General features: G+C 42.6%; 1 protein-coding gene across 7 annotated transcripts in view; it reads left to right on the top strand.

The window, feature by feature from the left end:
• LOC144603565 (contactin-1-like) overlaps window positions 1-22,946 on the top strand; it is a 421,240-nt gene that overhangs the window by 88,492 nt on the left and 309,802 nt on the right. For all 7 annotated transcript variants that reach the window (XM_078416950.1, XM_078416955.1, XM_078416958.1 and 4 more), the window contains one exon: window positions 2,942-3,042. The gene's annotated coding sequence lies outside the window, so the exon portion shown is untranslated. The remainder of the gene's footprint in view (window positions 1-2,941; window positions 3,043-22,946) is intronic.

Here is a 22,946-nt window from a genome sequence, read left to right as displayed (position 1 = left end):
TGCTGAGCAGCTGTTGATTATATTTATGGACAAATGCTGCTGGAAACAGTTCCTGCTGTAATTCCTTTGTTGTTTAATAATACTGAGCCCACAAACTACCCAATGTTTATTAACCAGCTAAAACAGAGAGCATCTGGCATTAACCTTATTCTTTGCGGAACCCAGCTACATTTACAGCAGTGGCAGTTTAGTTTAGCTTAGTTTAGTTTAGAGATACAGAGTGTATATAGGCCCTTGGGCCCACTGTGTCCGCGCTGACCCACCGATCCCTGTACACTAACATTATCCAACTATGGACAATTTACAATTTTACTAAACCAATTAGCCTACAAACCTGTACGTCTTTGGAGCATGGGAAGAAACCGGAGCATCCGGAGAAAACCCACTCAGGTCACGGGGAGAACATACAAACTCCATACAGACAGCACCCATAGTCAGGTTCGAATACAGGTCTCTGGTGCTGTCAGGCAGCAACTCTACCATTGCCCCATGGTGCCGCTGTGTTTAGCCCATTTCACTTTGGAATGGTCTATTGGATGAGAATGTCCGGCAGACTGCATAACTTGCTTCACTTGCTTAAAGTACCACTGGGGTAATAGCAGAAAGTGTGGGAATACACAGCAGGTTAGGGTGAGATGCTGAATGAAGGGGGGAAGGGGAAGGTTAGTTGGAGGCTGCCGGAGGTGCCAGAAATAGGCAAGGAAATGCTTCAGATAATCACATATACAGCATCTGTCATGTTCCTCTTTTGCTCTGGTACGTAAGCATTACCAGATCTTTTCAATGTTCTACTGTGTGATTGAACTTGCATTTTTAAAACAAAAAAGACCGAAACAAAAGGCTGCAGTCCACATCAAAGGCCAAATAGAATTAAGTGATGCAAAGTTATATCCTAAAAACCTATGTACTGAAGGAAAAGATTAGGTTTGATGGTAGTCAGATACCAAGATTTAATGCCTCATATTTTTAATAATGTGCTGAAGCAATGCTTGGATAGTTTATTGACTTTAGTTGACTATGAAGCAAATCAATGTGATACTTCCTCCTCAGGGAGACCACGTTCATGTCAGGTCAGACTCTGACTCCCGATCGAGGCTCCATTTACAGTCCCAATTACAATATCAGTCCAAAATTAAACCACTGTAACCCAACCCTGTAATTATAATATGGCTGCCCTTCCAGGGTTATTTAAGAAGGATCCAAAAAAAAGTGAAACTCAAGTGAAATGAGATTCAATGTAGGAGGATGAATAAAGCAGCAAGATTATGTGCTTTCTTTTGGAGCAAAGTTCAAAGGATCGCCGATTGTAGTCATAAAATAGAAACATGAAAAGGTGTTGGGAGTTTGGGGGATGGAGGCACTTGGAGTCATTAATGGATAGGTGAAGTTCAGGTTTGTTTAGTTCAGACATACAGCGCGGAAACAGGCCCTTTGTCCCATCGAGTCCACACCAACCAGCGATTCCTCTTACATTAACACTCTCCTACACACACTCGGGACAGTTTACACATATACCAAGCCAATTAACTACAAGCCTGTACGTCTTTGGAGTGTGGGAGGAAACCGAAAATCTTGGAGAAAATTCACACGGTCACAGGGAGAATGTACAGATTCCGTACAGACAGCACCCGTAGTCAGGATCGAACTCGGGTCTCCGGCGCTGTAAGGCAGCAACTCTACCGTTTACATTCCCCCATCACCATACGAATGGCACTCAGCGTGTGGAGTTAATGCTCTTCAACTGTTTGTATAACAGTTAAATAAGATGTTGGTGAGGTCGCATTGAGAATATTGTGTTCAGCTCTGGGCACCATGTTATAGGAAAGATATTGTTAAGTTGGGCAGGGCGCAGAAAAGATTTATAAGGGTGTTGCCAGGATGCGAGGGTCTGATCTATAGGGAGAGGTTGAGTAGACGGGGACTGTATCCCTTGGAGTGCAGGAGGATGAGGGGTGATCTTATCGAGGTGCATAAAATCAGGAGAAGAATAGATGGAGTAAACGCACAGTCTTTTGCCCAGAGTAGGGAAATCGATAACCCGAGGGCGTAGGTTTAAGGTGAAGGGGGAAGGATTTTATTAGAATCTGAGGGGTAACTTTTTCACACAAAGGGTGGTGGGTGTACAGAACGAGGTAGTTGAGGCAGCGTCTATCGCAACTTTTAAGACGTAGTTAGACAGGTACATGGATAGGACAGGTTTCAAGGGATATGGGCCAAACACAGGCAAGTGGGACAAGTGTAGATGGGACATGTTGGTCTGTGTGGGCAAGTTGGCTGAAGGGCCTGTTTCCATGCTGTGTGACTTTGTGACCCTGTAACTGCCAAAATGATTATTAGCCCTTCAGGTGAAAGAAATTATAGTGTTGGCTAAAATGCAGGCGTGCTGATATTTAAAATTTAAAACAAATGTTGTACATTTTACAGGGAAATACAGCTGATTAACAACACATGTCAATTTAAACTTTGGGAATCTTCAAGGCAAGATGAATCAGACAAATTCTGCCTGTTCTAATCTGGATACCCAATTTAGGAGCCTCTGTTAATAGTAATAAAAAGGAACAGCAGATGCTGATTTATACCAAAGATAGATACAAATAGCTGGATTAACTCAGTGGGTCAGGCAGCATCTCTGGAGAAAATGGATAGGTGACCTTTTAGGTCGAGACCCTTCTTCAGACTGAAGCTCCACAGATGCTGCCTGACCCGCTAAGTTACTCGAGCACTTTGTGTCTACATCTGTCAGTAGTGCTGAACTGTGCATTCTTTCGGTAGAGCACCCCCTTCCCCACTCCCCCCAGGTCTTCTGCCCAATCCCACAATCATCTTCTCAAACCCGCCTTCAGATGTCTGATAAATATCTGAGCACCAGCCATGCACTGAAAATTGCAAATCAATCAGTGTAGTTTACATTATAAAATGCTCCCTTGTTGTTGATTTTCAGGCAACCGGATGTCTTTGAAGGTGACTCCAGTGCACAACCATTGAAGCATCTTCAATCAAGATTGTCGCTCTTCAGAATTCCAACAGATTACTGCAATACCAGTGAGTATGAGCTTGCAATTCTTAGTTTACCGCTGTCTCTGGACCCTCTGAGTCTCTTGAGCGCTATCGTAGCTCACTAATGTTATGAGCATTCCACACAGGCAAATATCGTAAACAACTTGGACAATGATGCTTTCATATCTGTTTATGTTGATCATGAGCAGCAAATCATGTAACAGCACATATTTGCGAAAAGAAAGAAGGATTTGTACTGATACAATGTGTTTAATGGCCTTTGGGTATCCCAGTGTGGTGTATTGTTAATTTCCAGACTGCATGGCCATACTAGTGGCGGCGTAACAATGATAGTGCAGTGTTCTTTTGGATGATGCTGGTTGTGGGATAGGTTTTGACTGGGGTACTTGCCTCTCCTTCAAATGGAATATTTTATACTGACACATGTTATAGCCTCAAGTGTCTGTGAAGTGGGGCTTGAATTTGTGATCATAGGACTCAGAGAGCGAGTAAGACTGAATAGCTGGATGTCTTGTCCTGAAACTGGATTAGCTCATTGTTTCCACCATCAGAACTGTCTCCCTATAACATTTACTCTGCTGTCCCTCTCGGGCATTTCACCAGCTGTTGCTCCTGGTGTTCCCACTCCTTTGTATATGCTTGAAAGTTGCATTTCATCTTTCCTGCTAGCCAGATGGAAGGATGGCCTCTACATTGGATATGTAGGAAATGGATGGATATGTAGGAAAGAGAGGGATATGGACCACGTGCAGGCAGAGATTAGTTTAAATTAACATTGTGTTTGGAGCAGTGGGTTGAAGGGGCTCTTCCTGTGCTGTACTGTTCGATGTTCTATGGATTATGAGGAACAAAGTCTATCCCTTTTCACCTCATCTCTTTCTCCAGGCTGGGCACCCCAAAATGGAGTGGGAATGACCACCAAAGATTTGGACCCATGTGGCCAACATTGAACACAAACATTAAGTGAGATATTTCTTTGAGCTATTTATTTCATTGATGTTTGAAATTGTTTAGTCATAGGCTGGTTTAAGTGTTGAGTGAAAGATATCAGATGTGAATACATTCATTGGTGATTCAAGCCTTTGACATGGAAGTACAGGTACTTCAGGCATTTGGAGCTGACTATTGTTAACCATTGCTTACCTTTTAGTTGATTGCCTGGGTTTTAATCCCACTCTAGACACTTGAGAAAAAAAATCTAGTCAGCAGTTGATGTTGGACTGCCAGAGTTGTTTTGATAATAATCCAAGGCACTGTTTGAAGAGGAGGGCGGCATAGTGGTAGAGTTGCTGCCTCACAGCGCGAGAGGCCTGGGTTCGGTCTTGTTTATGGATGCTATCTGTGCGGAGTTTGTGCGTTCTCCCTGTGACTGTGTCTGGATGCTCCGGTTTCCTCCCACATTCTAAAGACTTGCTGGTTTGCAGCTTGATTAGCTTCTGTAAATTGCCAGCAGTGTATAGGATGTGAAAGTGGAATGACACAGAGCTAGTGTATGGGTGATCGATGATCAGCATGGATTTGGTAGGCCAAAGAGTCTATTTCTATAAACTAAAAGCTGTATCACTAAACTAAATAAGGAGCAAGAAAGTTTCTGAATATTCTGCTTGGTGCTTACCCCGCAGCCAATATTATCAAATTAGATTATCTGGCTACTTGCACATTGCTGCTTGTAGGCCCTTGCAAATCTTAAATAGGCAGAGCTTATTACATTAAAACAATGACCATTCAAAAAACTTATTTGTGATGCTTTCTGTCTGCCGAGGTTGTGAAACGTGATGTATAAATGCATTTTTCCCTTTCCTTGCATGAACTAAATTTTAGCATGAAAGGTTGAGGGGAAAAAAATCAGCAAAAAATAATTATAAGTTGGGAAGAAATTGATGTGTGTATGTTGATGAGCTGGGTGAGCTCAGAGTTTGTAAAGAAACCATTCTGTTTAACTCATTATATTTCTGTAGCTTGCTCCCTCAAGGAAGGTGTTTTATTTGTGAATATGACAAGAGCATTAGTCTGAAGAAGGCTCCAGACCCAAAACATCGCCAATTCGTGTTCTCCAGAGATGCTGAGTTAGTCCTGCACTTGGTCTTTATCTCTAAATCAGCACATGCAGTTCTTGTATCTATTATCTTAGTGTTGATCTTGAGAGTTATGTTGTGTGTGCATGCAGCAGAGGACAATGTATCTCTGAAGTGCTGAAATGAAACAGAACTTATTGGAAACGCTCAGCAAATCTGACAGCCACGGTGCAAAGAGAAACTGAGTTAGCAGTGTAAGTTGGATACTTCATCAGGCGCTGGAAAGTAAGTTAGTTTCAAGTTGCAGAAAGGTTGGGGGAGGCCAGGGCTGTTGATGAAGTCATTTGGTTAATTGGTTAATTAGAGCTGTGAGGGAGAAAGAACACAAGCAATGGGATATATAAAGCTGTGAGATGCAGGTCATGGCTCTTATGGAAACTTAAAGCAAAAGAAGAATGTTGGAAATACCCAAAAGATCAGGCGACTTCTGTGGAGAGAGAGAGAAACTGAATTGCTTTGGAGCATGTCTCAAGAAGGGTCTCGACCCGAAACGTCACCCATTCCTTCTCTCCAGAGATGCTGCCTGACCCGCTGAGTTACTCCAGTATTTTGTATCTCCCTTCGATTTAAACCAGCATCTGCAGTTTTCTTTCCTACGAAACTGAATTAATATTACATATGGATAACCTTACAGCAATACTGTTCAGTTCTGATACAAAGGAAAAGTGAGTAATTCCTGGTTCCTCTGTATCTGTTATATCTACTTTGATGACAAGAAAAAACAAGTAATGTTTAAGGTCTGAGACCATTCGTCAGAACTGACTGGAGACTGAGGAACGACATGTGACTGTGCCAGTTTTGGTCAAAGCCTTATTGAAGACTAACCACGGAGGTGGAGAAGGCAAGAGAGAGATGGATGGAAATTCGTCTGGCGAGCAGAGGAGGACATCTTGGAGTTTGCAATTCCTGGTGGTGGTAGTAAATTACACAATAATTGTGTCCTGGTACGATAGAATTCTCTTACCTCCTGCTCAAAACAAAAGAGGTATGTTAGAAAATAAATAATAGAAAACATTTAGGAAAATATTTTATAGTTCATTAAATATACATTCCATTGAACTATTTAAAAACTTTCAGAAAGATGATACATCAGTGACTACTCTAGGTTACAAATTTTTATCAGTGATCTCTTAAGGATGAGCTCAGGTTAATAGGGTGGTTCACTTTGGCTAGTAGTATCAAATTAAAACAAGAGGCTTCAAATTTCATTAAATTTCAATAAATGGAAGTGCTGAGAGAGTTTTGGAAACTTAATTAGTATGACAAGAAAATTAATAAATAAGACTAAGTAGAAATAAATTTTATAACTGATGAAGCAATGTTAATGGTTGGTGAGAGCTTCTAGTATGCAAAAAATGAATTTTTGAAAATAAATATGGGTCTTGGAGGCAGAAACGGGAGAAACTATAATCTATCAGTATATTCAATGACACAATAAATGCTCCTGAAATAGAAAATGTTGAAAAATCTCAGCATTTGTAGAAAAAGAAAGCAAGTTAATGTCATTGAAGAGAGATTTGGATGCACGTTTGGAAGGCGAGTCTAAAGGGAGGCATTGGCCTCAATGAGAATTCTATTTGAAGGTCAGGAGTGTGATGGAATACTCTGCACTTGCCACTCTGATTACAACTCAAGAACCTCAACGCCATTTGTGACAAAACAGGTCCCTTTACTGTATGCCAGTGTACACCATTGACTCACTTGAGCTGCTCATGTAGCATCTCCTAAACCTGTGACAAGAGGATCAGGGGAGCTGGTGCTTTGGAGCGTTACCTTCTGCAGGTTCACCTCCAAGTCTCTCTTACCCTGATTTGGAAATATATTGTTACTCCTTCATCTTTGCGGGATTTAAATCCAGGAACTCCTTCACCAACAGTTCTGTAAGATATCGTCAAGTATTAGAAAGACAATGGTGATTCAAGAAGGTGGCTCACCACCACCTCAAGGCCTGTTACTGGTGGAAAATATGTGTTAATGTTGACAGAAATACCTGTGTTGTTTAATGTAATAAATTAGAAGAAGTAAGTATCTCCCCTGCCTTAGGGACTGAATTTACTCGATTGAAAATTCTGTGATAATACAACGGGATCTATTCTCTACTGAACTGTGAGATGGCCTAAGAGATTTCAAGAATGTTGTTCCATTATATGAAAGGGATAACAATTAATAGCCCTGGCTACTTTGTGTGAATTGGTAAGTATCCAGGGTTTGCCTGGATCAGTCTTTGGACTTGAGATACAGCACTTAAACAGGCTCTTCGCCCCACCGTGTCCGCGCCGCCCAGCGATCACCCTGTACACTAGCATTATCCTATACACTAGAGACAATTTACAATTTTACTGAAGCTAATTAACCTACAAACCTGTATGTCTTTGGAGTGTGGGAGGAAACCGGAACACCTGGAGAAAACCCAAGGGGTCACAGGAAGAATGTACAAACGCTGTGCAGATGGCACCCGAAGTCAGGATTGAACCCGTGTCTTTGGCGCTGTACGGCAGCAACTCTACCACTGTGCCACCCACATTAGCTGGCTACTCAGGATTGGGAAAGGAAAGAATGGCAAGTGAGGCATGCATTGGATAAAGAGCGAGCTTGGCTCTAATCAAATGGCTTACATAGAACATAGAACATAGAAAAGTGCAGTACAGGAACAGACCCTTCAGCCCACACTATGTGCTGAACACGATGACAAGCTAAACCAATCTCATCAGCCTGCACATGATCCATACCTATCTATTCTCTGCACATCCATGTGCCAATCTAAAAGACCCTTAAACATCACTATTGGAGGCAGCACTTAAAGCATCAATTCAGACATGAGGTACGAGAAGCCTTGGGAACAGAAAAATTGGTGTAAAAGCACAATATTCTCAAGTGATGATAAAGTGCTGAAGCTGAATTGATTTGCAATTTAAATAGGACATTTTCTTGCCAAGTGTTATGTTTTGATTGCACTTACTCAAAAAATATGCATTAATTATGCCAAACTTAACTTGAAGTTAGCTAGATTTAGAATTTCAATTATTTTCAGGAGTAGATTATCACAGAATTTATTTAACCCTTGCCTTTGCCTCACCCTTTCCCATCTGTCAACGTGATGGAAATCTTTTCCCTTTGCTAAGAACCACAGGCAAAACATTTTATTTTCTGTGGAAAATAAGATGAGCTTGATGAAGATGAAGAAAGGATTTGCTTCCTCAAGTGTTTATACAAGAAGAGGCCCTTCTGAAGTGTATCAAAAGATGCTGGTAAACATGGGTTTGGGCATTATCATGGCCAGTGACTGGTGAAGGACATAGTGTCATTGAAGATACTGAAGTTCATATGTTACTGTTTCGCACTCTCCTCTGTGTCATCCCTCAGTGGGCCTGGATTGAAGTCCTCATCTTGGCTAGGATCATACCGCTCACCTTGATAGCTGGTCCAAGTAGTTCCCCCTCTTTATTACCTTGTCCTATCCTCCTCCTCCTCCATCTTTATCCATTCCAGAACTACAGGGAACCAGCCTAGAGAGAGAGGAGATGAGGAGAAGAAGAATACATTTTGTTCCCCCATGTGATGTGTGCAGTAAACTGCCCCCAGGTGTGTCATACACAAATTAATCGTGGGGAGATAAGAGTCTGCAGGTGCTGGAATCTTGAGTTAAACACAACGTGCTAGAGGAACTCACCGAGTCAGGGAGCATCTGTGGAGGGAATGCGAGGCTGCTCTTCAAGGATGCGGTTTAGCGATGGGACCAAGAACCTCGCAGGTAATCATTTGGAACAGGCCTTCGTTTATGAGTCAATGGCAAAGTGGTCAGGTGCAGGTCTGGCTTTGTATGTTGATGACCATTGATGGCAATCATGGATGCACTCCCTGCTTTGAATGTGTGCACATTTTTGTTAAAATGAAACCAACTCGTACTGGGCAATGCCTGCAAGTGAGTCTTGATTAATTTATGGTACAATGCAATCCTGCCCTCTGGGCTTCAGGCTGGGGTCTGTCCGACATAATCTTTACAACCTGGAATAAGAACGCTAGCAAGATAGCCTGCTGGATCATAGACCAGAGTCAAGGAAGAAACCATAGCTCCACCACAGCTTTTCTCACAGACCTGGTAAAGATAAAGACAAACATGTAGAAAGGAACTGCAGATGCTGGTTTACACCGAAGAGAGACACAAAGTGGTGGAGTAACAGCGGGACAGGCAGCACCAGCCAACAATGAACCATCGTACATTTCCTTGATTAGGATTAGTAGGTGCAAGCAAAAGTGATTATCGTCTGCTTTGATCTGTCTTTTTCACCTCTTACATGCTCTTTGTATCCTTCCATATCTCTAATTTCCCTCTCCCCGACTCTCCGTCTGAAGAAGGGTCTCAAGCTGAAGCATCACCCATTCCTTCTGTCCAGAGATGCTGTCTGTCCCGTTAAGTTACTCCAGCATTTTGTGTCTATTTTCAAGATAAATACAATCTCTTCAAAGTTTCCCGATGTAATTTCAGCATTCTTGAAATGATTTTATTTCTGTTCTTTCAGTAACATGGGTATTGAGAACTTCAACGTACAGCATGTGGAGCAGGATGGATGGCCCATGGAGCAATGGGTTAATCCCTTTATGTTTGCACTTATGTGCACCCAAGTAAATAAAACAAGTGGTTTGTCACAAATGAGTAACATCCGAGAAATAAGCCTAGTTTTGTGCCGGCTGAGACATTTGGAGCACAAATTACTATCTCTCTCAATAACCATTACATTAGAAACTTATCTAGTGGCAGATTCCTGACACTAAGATGATATTGGGAAGCAAAAAACTGTGCATTAATCAAGGCTAGTTGATTAACCACTAAAAGGATAAAATGCCCTTAATGATGGTTGGAATGATGCCCCAGGGACTTTCTGATGATGAAGCTGATTACAAACAATATACAAAATAATTAGGAAACCAAGCAATACTGTGTGCTGCATCACTAGCTCTGCAGCTAGGGGCTGGATTTTAATTCTAAAGGCCAGATTCAACGGACAAAAGTCATCAATTTTGCCTCTTTAAATGAAGACACTGTCTTACTGTTTCCACTTAAGTGGCTCCACAACACGGACTCGCCTGCATGCCAACACCAGGTTGGAAGGCAGTACTTTTGCTAGCACCTACCATTTAGTAAGAGGTGCAGCAGGAGCTGGGAACAATTTGCTGGTTGCCCTCCAAGTTGCTCTTTGCCCTGATCTGGGCACACACTTATTTAGGTATTGCCTCTGGGTCTAAATTCTAGAACTCCCTGAAGGCGAATGCATTCCCTAACTAGACTGCCAGTGTTCTATAGACAGACGCAAAATGCTGGAGTAACTCAGTATGTCAGGCAGCATCTCTGGAGAAAATCGATAGGTGATGTTTCGGGTCGGGACCCAACTTCAGAACGATGTTCTACATTCATCAACATCTTTACAAGGATAAATCAATATGGATAATAAATGTTTAGAAAGGAACTGCAGATGCTGGTTGAAACTGAAGATAGACACAAAAAGCTGGAGTATCTCAGCGGGTCAGACAACATCTCTGGTGAAAAGGAATAGGTGACGTTTTGCGTCGACACCCTTCTTCAGAACCTTTTCTCCAGAGATGCGGTCTGACTTGCTGAGTTACTGCAGCTTTTTGTGCCTATCTTGGGTAATAAATGTTGATCTTACCAGCAACACCCACATCCTGTAAGTGAATTAAAAAAAAATCTCATAGATGAGATGGGGATAAACACTCACCAAACTATCCCAAGCTGCAGAGAGCCATGTTCTTTGCTAGTTGAAGATGAGGTGCATTGCTTTGAAAAGGTGAATGGTCTTCACTCATAAGAGCAATATGCTGTAAAATCATCCAGTCATCAACTGGGCTGGAATGTTTATTGGTGTGGTTGCATTGATGCAGCGATAGGAAATGCAAAACTCTCAGATTTCCGTTGCATAAGTCATCAGGATGCAGCATGTGTTGTGAAGTCTCTTGTTGCCAAATAGCAATGAAGCAGGAGAATCTAACAGTTTGTGTGGTTGAACCCCTGCTGAATCATCTGGTGTATTCAGGATTAGAGACATAGAAAATATTTGGTTTAAAGTGGAAGTTTGAATTTAAAATTCATGAGGATTTAAATGCAAGAATAAACCTGAACATTTAGTGCATTGCCAAGAATTATTTCCTTGCAATTCACAGCTGATTTTTGCCCCTGCGCCCCTGTCCTTGCCTGTTCTTCTCCAGTCCCACACCACCCCCACAGAATGACTCTCTATTGTCCTTTTGGAGTAGAATAACTCCTATCGAGTTGTGCCTCAACCACGTCCGCTGAGGCAGACTCACCAACATCATTTTAAGTTATGCGAAATCAGTGGCCATCTTGCATATGAAGCCCAACAAGGATGGGTGACGTTTCGGGATGGGACCCTTCAGTCTGAAGAAGGGTTCTGACCCAAAATGTCATCCATCCTTTTTCTCTAGAGATGCTGCCTGACCTACTGAGTTACCCCAGCATGTTGTCTATCATCACATTTAACACATTGGCTTAAGGCCTGTAGTGGGAGTTCAGGAATGTGGATGCAACTTGCCACATATATATCAAGGAACAAGAATTCCAGCTATTTATTAAAATGCTGGCCAAATATTGCAGATGCTGGTTAAAATCGAAGGTAGACACACAATACTGGAGTAACTCAGCAGGTCATGCAACATCTCTGGAGAGAAGGAATGGGTGACGTTTCGGGTCGAGACCCTTCTTCAGACCAAATTTTTATATTCCATTTTTGGGAAATCTTTGTCAATAAGTAATTAATAATGGATCTTGGATTGAATAAAGGATATACAACACATTTGCAGTTTTCTAAAGCTTTTGAATGTGGAGACATACATTCAAGTGTATACATTTTGAAGCCATTATATGTTAATGTGTGCATTTCAGTCCAGAAGGGGACAGCAACTACACATGCCTTTAACTCTCTTTCAATGCAGACTGTGGAGCTGAGCAGAGGAGGTGTGTGGGAAATTTGCAGAATAGATATTTGTTTCCAGAAGTGGTATTTGAAAGGAAGGTAGGCACTAGTGGAGCGGCCATTGTTGGGCAGTGGCTGTGCCTAAAGTGAAGTGCCATGTCTGAGGATAAGTGCTGAGGCTTGGGCTCAAGAGGCTTCAGCAAGGAAGTTCATCAGAGGGTGAACGTAAGATAAGGTAAGGACTTTTAACTTGGTTCTTGACTTTGTGTTTTTGGGATGACAGTTAAGGCAACAATATATTCCTCCTGCAGGATGTGGGTGATAAAGGAATTTTCTAGTGTCCCTGGTGCGAAGTTTGTCCTCCTCCAGCTCCTGACTGATCGCATGAAGCAAATGGAGCTGGACACACACAGGATCATCTGGGATGTTGAGAGCATCATAGATAGATTTAGCAAGATGGTTACACTTAAATAACTCGCAGAAAGTTGCTGGATGATGACTAGGAAAGGTAAAAGGGGTAGACAGAGTGCAAGAATCCCATGTGGTCATTACCCCTCAAACACGTGTGTACCATTTTGGATACTATTGGGAGGGGATGTCTATTCAAGGAAAAGCAGCAACGATTGTCAGGTCTATGGCACCAACATTGGCTCTGAGACACAGTGGGGAAAAGTGGTCAGACGGGACTGTAGTGAGAGGAAACTCGATAGTGAGCGAGACGGACGGGAGATTCAGTGGCTGATAAACGGTACTACAGGATCGGTTGTTGCTTCCTTGGTAGAGGGATAGGGAGTGGGGGGATGGAATGGGGTGGAGGAAGAGGAGATAAGTTGTGAGTGATAGTAGAGCATGGTCATAGAGTCTTACAGTGTGTAAACAGACCCTTCGGCCCAACCTGCCCCCACCGGCCAACGTGTCTTATCTACACTAGTCCCACCTGCCTGCGTTTGGCCCATATCTCTTTAAACCTGCCCTATCAATGTACCTGTCTAAATGTTTCTTAATTGTTTCTTAATTGTTGTGATAGTACCTACATCAACTCCGGCAGCTCATTCCATACACCCACCACTCTTTGTGTGAAAAAGTTACCCCTCGGGTTCCTATTACATTTTCCCCGCTCACCTTAAACCTAGGTCCTCTGGTTCTTGATTTTCCTACTCTGGGCAAGAGACTCTATGCGTCTAACCGATCTATTCCTCTCAGGATTTTGTACATTAAATCATGTGTCATGGAGGGAATGAGTCCCTGTTGAATGCAGAAAAGGGTGGGGAGCAAAAGATGTGATGAGTGGTGAGATCTCGTTGTGGCTGGAGGAAATGATGAACAATGCGGAGGCTAGTGGGGTAAAAGATGAGAACTAGGAGTCCTCGCGTCTGTTCTGTCTAGAGGATGTTGGGGTGAGAGCACTCGGGGCTCATTTCAGCCTTTATGATTCCCTGATAAAAACTTACCAAACAAGTTGAAATTTAAAACTAAAAATTGAAGATGACTTGCTGCAGTCCATTCTCAATTTCTGGATTCTTTGATTTCACTGATTATACAAGTCTTGTCTATTTATGGCTGTGGCTTCATTTGACCTTGGAAATATAGAAGTCCAGTCCCATTAAAGAGACTTTTGTACATTCATTTTGTCCCCTGCCAAAATGTAGATGTTCCATTCCGATGGAAGAATATATTTATAACTACAGCTTGTTGTATGGTTTAATTGAACGTCTTGGGTAAGGACTTACAATGGAGCCCATCTGGGAATGACCTATCCAGAGATGTCGGTGAACTGCTGAGTTACTCCAGCTTTCTGTGCTTTCTTTGGGAATGACATTGATGAGAGAATAAGATGTGAAACCATTAAAATGAGTGGTAAAATATCCTGCTTAAATAATCATGATAATGGATCTGAATAGGGTCAATGCACAACCTTTACAATATCAGGTGGTTGCGGAGTCCCCTGTAATCTGAGGCACCTTGGGTAGTCTGGAGGATACAGGACTGGTGCTGCCCTACTTCCTGCTGTGATCTGGGTCCCAGTGTAAAAGTGCGAGACCCAATTAGTAATGAGTGCACTTTAGAAGCAAACCGATCCATGCACCAACAGGACATCTGCGGACAAGCTTAGCTTGACTGGGCTTTAGGTCGGGTTGCTGAAGCTCCTGATGCTGGCAGTTCAGGTAAATGGGTTTCCTGTGAATGGGACCATGGTCTTCACACACTGCTACACCAACCTTTGCCCCTGTCTCTGTACGGGGAGCTCTATCTTTTGAGATCTGGTATTAGGACTGGAATCAGAGTTTTAGGAGATCTCAGAGCCACCTCTGCTGCGTTTGACAGTTTAAGGCCGTGAGCTGCAGTGCTTTCTCCGCGATTTCCACTTATTTTTTCTCTTCATTGATACACCCCCCACTTATTCTTTGCTACCCACACACCTTATTCCTCAACAAACAACCAAGCATCCTTCCACTAGCTTTCAGCACCCATTTTCCACAATCCAACTCCCCCTACCCCCCAACCAACCTCCCATCTCAAAGCCACATCACCCAGCAACCCTTCAATCTCCTCCATTCCAGCACTCTCACACCCATCTCCCCTTGTGCTCTCTGACCCATTTCCTTCTCTTCCCACACATTGCTCTTCACATGCTAACCACACGCACCCTGTCCCTATCCATCTTCCGTTTGTCCTTGGCATTCTCTCCTTTTATTGCCAAGTGGTGATCTGGCCCTTACCCCTGTCCCTTACTCCCTGTCATCACACTCTCTTGATCCTCATTCTCCAGCTGCCATTACCCTGACTCTTGGCCACCCTCCTGCCCCATTCACTCTGACAATCCACCACATTTCTCCCCTTTCACCCACCTTGCCAGTAAACGTCCCAGTATGTCAAATTCATGTTTCAGAGGAACACCCATGACCCATGCAATGGAAAACTCACACGTTGACTCACTCTCTCTAGCTTTGGCTCCCAGAAGTTTGTCATAAGAGTAGCCAGAAGGAACGTTGCTTGAGATATCAGTTTGATTTTTCCGACATGATCAGCGATACTTGGTCGCCACTCACTGAGTTGCTCCTCTTCCAGTTTTGTGTGAACTAAGTGGAAATTTCTAAGATGTAGTAAACTGGATGCTGGTCCATCAATTGGAATCAACAGGGGCCCAACTTTGAGAGGGTGAGGAAGGTACTGCCTATGTAGTAGAGGAAGCTATCTACTGCATTTGCCCCAGATCAATGGTCTGCAGGAGCCAACAAGTGGAGATAAAGGAGGACTAAGGCTGTCATGGATTTTGGGGTGTTTGGTATACATGAACAGAAAATGCAAGAAATAATCATCAGGTCAGGCTACATCTGTGGGGGGGAGAAACAGAATCACTGTATCAGGTCATTGGCTGTTCGTCAGATCAAGATAAATGAGAAAACAAGCATGTTTAATATAGAGGAAGAGGAATGTCTGTACAAATGAAGGCCAGCGTTCTTCAGATAACAAGTATTTATAATGTCAGCAGTTGGAGAAAAGAAAGGAGTTTGATGAATCTGCGAGGGGAGGAACACAGCAGTTGCTGGGAATCAGAGACAAAAGAGAATGATGGAAATTCCCAGCAGACCAGGCAGTATCAGTGAAGAGAAAAAACTAGATAATGTTACAAGTAGATGACCTTGGATCAGAGGAAAGATTGGTTATTTGACATGGTTAAATACAGTGTTGAGACATTGCAGCCCAGGCCTTCTATATCCTCTTTCCAGCACTGTCCAGGGAGTTTTAATTGTGGACGCAAACATCTCCCCATCTCAGTCAATGTCATGGCAGATGAAGTTGACTCATTTTCTTCTCGTTATTCATGGTTCGTTACTTTGCAAAATGGACACTGTGGTCTCCTTCACACGAACAATTGCAGCATTCAAAAAAATACTTCATCCAGTTCCTTCACACAGTGATGTACAAGATTATTCTCTGGATATGGGCATCAATGGCTGTGGGCTATCTTCTCAAATACTTGTGGTTTGTGCAATGACGCAACTCCACCAGTTTTTTTAGACTGACAATACCAGGATTTTAACTCGACAAAGGCAAAGCAACATCTAAAAGCAAGTCAGGATGGTTTTTGAGGTGGAAGTGATTGCATTGGGAGATGCTGTAAAAGAAGTGTCCTGTAGATGGAAAACACAGCAGCCAATTTTCTCCTGCTGTGAAAATTGAAGCTGGTGTGTAAAGTGTCATTTAAGTGTAGTGTTTTGTCCAGAGTGAATTGAAGTGGATTGAGGCTTGGCGCAGTTGTTGGGTTCATAATTTCGTATTGCCATCCTTTCCAGTTTGTTTTGAGAACTGCCCGATTTCAATGTGTGGCCTGTTACATAGCTCAGTTTATCTTTCTTCACTAATCCTACCTCTTTTGCTGTGAATTTCTAACATTTTCTTTCTTTCCGATTTCCAGCAGTCATCCGAATCTCAAGAAATGTTGTTTTGGTTTTGTTTTTGTACACCTTTTTTCCAAAATGTCCTTCAGAGAGATCAGCTGCAATTAACAATCCTTTGCTACCACAATTTGTGTCATTTAATCTCCTCTGTTCTTTATGATGTACATAAATTACTTAAATGTAAATGGGTCAGTTAGTAAGTTGGCAGACAGTGAAGAAAGTTGACAAGGAGACAGCGAGATGTAGATCATTTACAGCTTTGAGCAGAGAAATGGAGTTTAAATCAGGCAAGTGTGAGGTACTGCACTTTGGTAGATTAAATGTAAGGGGAAAGTATACAGTTAATTGTAGGACACCTACCAGCATTGATGTACAGAGGGATCTTGGGGTCCAAGACCATAATTGAAACATAGAAAATAGGTGCAGGAGTAGGCCATTCGGTCCTTCGAGCCTGCACCACCATTCAATATGATCATGGCTGATCATCCAACTCAGTATCCTTTACCTGCCTTCTCTCCATACCCCCTGATCCCTTTAGCCACAAGGGCCACATCTAACTCCCTCTTAAATATAGCCAATGAACTGGCATCAACTACCTTCTGTGGCAGAGAATTCCACAGATTCACCACTCTCTGTGTGAAAAAAAACTTTCTCATCTCGGTCCTAAAAGACTTCCCCCTTATCCTTAAACAGTGACCCCTTGTTCTGGACTTCCCCAACATCGGGAACAATCTTCCTGCATCTAGCCTGTCCAACCCCTTAAGAATTTTGTAAGTTTCTATAAGATCCCCCCTCAATGTTCTAAATTCCAGCGAGTACAAGCCGTGTCTATCCAGTCTTTCTTCATATGAAAGTCCTGCCATCCCAGGAATCAATCTGGTGAACCTTCTCTGTACTCCCTCTATGGCAAGAATGTCTTTCCTCAGATTAGGAGACCAAAACTGTACGCAATACTCCAGGTGTGGTCTCACCAATGCCCTGCCCAACTGCAGCAGAACCTCCCTGCTCCTATACTCAAATCCCCTCGCTATGAATGCCAACATGCCATTCGCTTTCTTCACTACCTGCTGCACCTGCATGCCTACTTTCAATGACTGGTGTACCACGACACCCAGGTCTCGTTGCATCTCCCCTTTTCCTAATCGGCCACCATTCAGATAATAGTCTGCTTTCCTGTTCTTGCCACCAAAGTGGATAACCTCTCATTTACCCACATTATACTGCATCTGCCATGCATTTGCCCACTCACCTAACCTATCCAAGTCATGTTGCAGCTTCCTAGCATCCTCCTCACAGCTAACACTGCCCCCCAGCTTCGTGTCATCCACAAACTTGGAGATGTTGCGTTCAATTCCCTCGTCCAAATCAATAATATATATTGTAAATAGCTGGGGTCCCAGCACTGAGCCTTGCGGTACCCCACTAGTCACCGCCTGCCATTCTGAAAAGGACCCGTTTATTCCCACTCTTTGCTTCCTGTCTCCCAGCCAGTTCTCTATCCACATCAATACTGAACCCACAAGTAGCAACACGAGTAGACAAGAGTGGTAAAGAAGGCGAGCGCTAATGGGGGCGAGCGGCAAAGAAGGCGATCAGTAAAGGGGGCGATCGGTAAAGGGGGCGAGCGGTAAAGAAGGCGAGTGGTAAAGCATCAACTTCCGCATAGATATCGTGGGCTGAAGGGTCTGCTCTTGTGTGGTACTGTTCTATATTCTATCACAAATCTGTTTCATTCATTCTCCCAGTGACTCACTCTGCTCTGGAATACCTGAGAATTATTTTTATCTCACCCTGTTGTTGATTTTTAACAGCTGAGATTGAGCAGTTGGATTTTAGATGCAATCTTGCTTGAAGATTAATGATGCCTGTGCATGTTGCATTGCATTGCAATGCTTTTCTGATATTTAAATGTCATCTGATGAAACTAGATAAAGTTGCCAAGGCAAAAATTGGATGCAGCTGTAGTGCAAGAGTCTGAAGCACAATATGTTTGCATAACTTGCTTTTTCAGGGTGAAAATTATTTGTTGGATGTCATTAGCCTTGCAAAGTGGTGTCTCATTGTAAGATGCTGGCTTGTAGGCAACAATACTTTCAATGTAGGTCTTCAATATTTAAATTGCTAAATATTTCAATAGAAATGGATATAAGTAAGAAATTGGTTGCCAAAACCAGTTGAAACAAAACAGAAAATGTTGGAAACACTCATAGAGTCATACAGTGTGAAAACAGGCCCTTCGGCCCAATATGTCCCTGTTACATTAGTCCCACCTGCCAGCATTTGGTCCATATCCCTCCAAACCTGTCCTATCCATTTACCTATCTAACTGCTTGTTAAATGTTGGGATAGTCCCTGCCTCAACTACCTCCTCTGGCAGCTTGTTCCATACATTCACCACCCTTTGTGTGGAAAACCTTACCCCTCAGGTTCCTATTAAATATTTCCCCCTTCATATTAAACCTATGTCCTCTGGTCCTCGATTCACTCAGTAGCTTAGGCAGCATCATTGGATGGAGAAGCAGTTAACATTTTAGTTCTGGGACTCTTTTCCAGTTCCTCTTGCACCAAAGGTTTATGCTCTTGATGAGTATTAGGAAACTTAGTCTAACATCAGGTTCCTCATACATTGATACCTGTTCTTTTTCAGAGTTGAATATTTCACGGTCAACCTATTTTGTCATTTATCATTTGGCGGGACACCACACATGCATGCCTAACACCAAGCTCCCAAAAACAAACACTCCACTCACAACTATAGTGTCAAGAGATTTCCAACAAGACCGGAAGAAATCTATTGTTCTCAGCTTGTAAAATTATCATATCCTGATCATCTGCAATAGTTGTGTGCCAGTTACAGATCAGACTGGGCAAGGAGTATCAGGAAGGCAATGAGATGATGATGAATTTGTGAATGGAACATGCAGAGGCCCAGATGCAAGCAACACCCCAACCACCCCATTAAACACCTCCTACCCCTCCTGTGTTAATGTGCAGACCCCATGTAGGACTCTCCAGCCACCTCGAAATCCACAGATCTCTATGACTGATAGTTTTCATTTTAGAAAGCTGTAAAGTAGAAACACAACTACTTGGAAATGAGGTACAGGTCAGGTAGCATCTGCAGAAAAAGAAACGATGAATGCTTCAAGCCCAGTACCCTTCATCTTACGGAGTTGGATGGTGCAGGAAATAACTATTGAATCCATAATACTTGGAATTGAGCTTCGTTTATTACTGTACCTCAGGCTTGCATGCCGGTGAGAGATGCATCTCATGATAGTGTTTTTAAGCATAAATGGAGTTGTCGGTGGAGGCTGAAGTGGTGCTCACCTGTAATGTTAAAGAGACAATGAAATGCTGAGAGGCATAGTCAAGGTAGACAGTTTGAACCATTTCCCTACAGTCAAATACTAAAGGGCATATCTTTAAAGTCAAAGGGGGAAAGTTGAAAGGGGATGGGCAGAACAAGCTTTTTACAGCAAAATGGTGGGTGCGTGGAAGGCCGGGGCGAGTTTGGGAAATAGAAACGATAGTGGCAGTTAAGTGGCATTAATAGACACATGTACATGCAGGTAATGGTGGGATATGGATCAGGTGCAGGCAGGAAGGATTCGTTTCATTTGGCATTGTAGTCCGCACAGTCCCGAAGATGGACTGTGGCCTCCTGATGGGGTCTAGCACACCATCCGTTTCAACCCTGAGGAACATCAGACAGGAATTTCTACTTCAGCGAAATGCAAGCTGCTGGAGGAACTCAGCGGGTCAGGCACCATCTGTGGAGGGAATGAACAGATGACATTTTGGGTCAGGACCCTTTTTCAGACCGATTGTTGTAGGGGGGGAGAAAGCCAATCAACGGGTTGAGATCTTCTTTCAGAGACTATTTTGGTTTGGGCCAGAGCAGTATTTTCACAAAGGTGACAATGATAAAACAAATAGAGATTTCTAAATCAGGTCCCTGAAGATTCCAGCATCTGCAGTTCCTTGTGGTGTCAGGAATTACTACTTCTTTATCTTCACAGAGAGAATGGCTCAGGAGAAAAGAGCATTTGGGTTTGAAGCGTGTGAATAGAGTTGGTTTTGACAGGTCTGCTCCACCTCCCTCTGTGGTGTTTACACCCGCCACTGTTGGCTGCAGTGAAGATGTGGCCTTTTAGACTTTGACTGAGAGCTGTTTTCTTCTTGGATCAAGGACCCCAGATTTTGTTCAAGTGACTGGCTGCTCAGAAAGCATTTAACAAACCTGAGAGAAAGCCCTTTGTCAAAATTTAAGGAGAGCAATGAAGTCATCATCCAGATGTGTTGTGTCTATTTTGGTCAGGCAATCTTGCAGATTTGCTAAGGTAATTTGGACGCTATGAGATGCTTGTTCAGCCTGACATTCGCTGGAAAGAACAGGTTGTACATCAAAAATCATCCTTGGAGTTTAATGTATCAAATAGTTTTGAATGGAATTGAAAGGAACATGTGCATTGCGGTAATGCATTGATAAATCAGACAGATTAATAGCTGCCTTTTTAACAATACATCGTATGTTTTGTCTGACGTGATCAAATGACGCTGATTTAGTCAAAAGCCTTAATTGTGTTTTCTTTTTCAAATTATGACAATCTCTCTCCCAGAAAAATTTCCAGATAATAACAGGTTGCGATTTTCTTTCCGAGATGGGTTTGGGGTGGGCTGGAGTAATATTTTCACTGAAGTGACAATGGTAAAAAAATTACAGAAGGCATATTGTGATGATATAAAAACATAGAACAGGAGTAAGATAATCAGCCCATGAAACCTGTTTCACCATTCAGTTAGATAATAACACCCCTTGTATCTGCACGTCTGATATTCTCTGTTAGCAACCGATCAAAATCATCATGTAATAATACGGAACTGCAGAAGCTGGTCTACCAAAAATAGACGCAAAATGCTGCTGTAACTCAGAAGATCATGTAACATCTCTGGAGAATATAGATAGGTGATGTTTCCAGTTGAGTTTCAAGCAGGGTCCTGATCAAAATCATTTGTTTCTTCAGTTTCTCAGGGACAGTTTCTTCCCAGCTGTTATCAGGTGACTGAGTCATCCTACCACATCCAGAGAGTTGTCCTGAACCACTATCTACCTCATTGGTGACCCTCAGACTATCTTTGATTGGACTTTACTGGCTTTACCTTGAACTAAATGTCATTCCCTTATGTATTTATACACTGTTAAATGGCTCAATTGTAATCATGTATTTTCTGTAGGAGCCATTTTGTGTTTAGTAGCTGTCTTAGCATATTATATTATTTTGTATCCCCCTGTATTATTTTTGGGCACTTGGGGGTTGTCGTAAGATGAATATTAGGCTTACATATATGGACTGGGAGGAGCCAGGGGAGGAACCAGAATTATGAGTATAATTGGGAAGGCAGTGACGTTATGTGTTAGACACGAGAGGAGCCTGGCAAGATATAAATTCTTACCAGATCTATGACTAGAGATATACTAATCTGTTTGTATTACTAATTCAATAAACGACTAATTAAACTGAAACGTCGTGAAGATCTCTCTTGTTGTTTGCGTCAAGAATGATCACTCCACTCCTTTTGTGAAAGTAGTAAGCTTAAGGACTTTATTGGGAAGGACTAAGTTGCCGCTACATTGTTTTTCCACTGACTGGTTAGCAGGCAACAAAAACCTTTTCACTGTACCTTGGTACACATGACAATAAACTAAACTAAACTAGTTCGGCTCATGGTAATGTGGAACGAGACAGCCGGGAAACAGGCCCTTCATCCCAACTTGTCCGAGCCAAGCAAAATGTCCCATCTAAGCTGGTTCCATTTGCCCATATTCCTGTAAACCATTTCCTATCCATGTACCTGCCCAAATGTCTTGTAAATGTTATTAGTATACCTGCCTCAAATATTCGGGCAGCTTGTTCCATAAACTCACCATCCTATGTGTGAAAATGTTGCCCCTCAGGTTCCTATTAATCTTTCCCACTCACCTTAAATCCATGTCCTCTGGTTCTCAATTCCCCTACTCTGGGCAAGAGACTCTGTGTGTCTAATCTTCATCAGCCTATCTCTCTTTAATGATAGGTTTGGGGAACTATGTACTTGTACTCCTAGATCTGTTTACTCCACAAAACTCCCAGGGCCTTTTGGTCACTGTGAAGGTTCAGTCCTGGTTTGATCTGCCAAGATCTATCACAGAGTTTAAGAAACATTTAGACATGTACATGGATAGGATAGGTTTAGAGGGATATGGGCCAAAAGCAGACAGGTGGGATTAGTGTAGTTGGTCGGCATGGGCAAGTTGGTCCACAAGGTCTGTTTCCACGCTGTATGACTCTAAATGCAGCATCTCACACTTATCCAAATTAAATTTTGTTTGTCACTCCCAGGTCTACATGCCCAGCTGATCAAGATCCCATTGTAATTCTTGCTAACCATCTTCACTATCTACGACAGTGGGGCAGCACTGCAGAAAGCATGGGAGATATTATTCTCTGTTCAATGAGGGA

This window comes from Rhinoraja longicauda, chromosome 20 (assembly GCF_053455715.1).
Source record: "Rhinoraja longicauda isolate Sanriku21f chromosome 20, sRhiLon1.1, whole genome shotgun sequence".
Lineage (NCBI taxonomy): Eukaryota > Metazoa > Chordata > Chondrichthyes > Rajiformes > Arhynchobatidae > Rhinoraja > Rhinoraja longicauda.
This window is presented reverse-complemented; position numbering and strand designations above follow the sequence as displayed.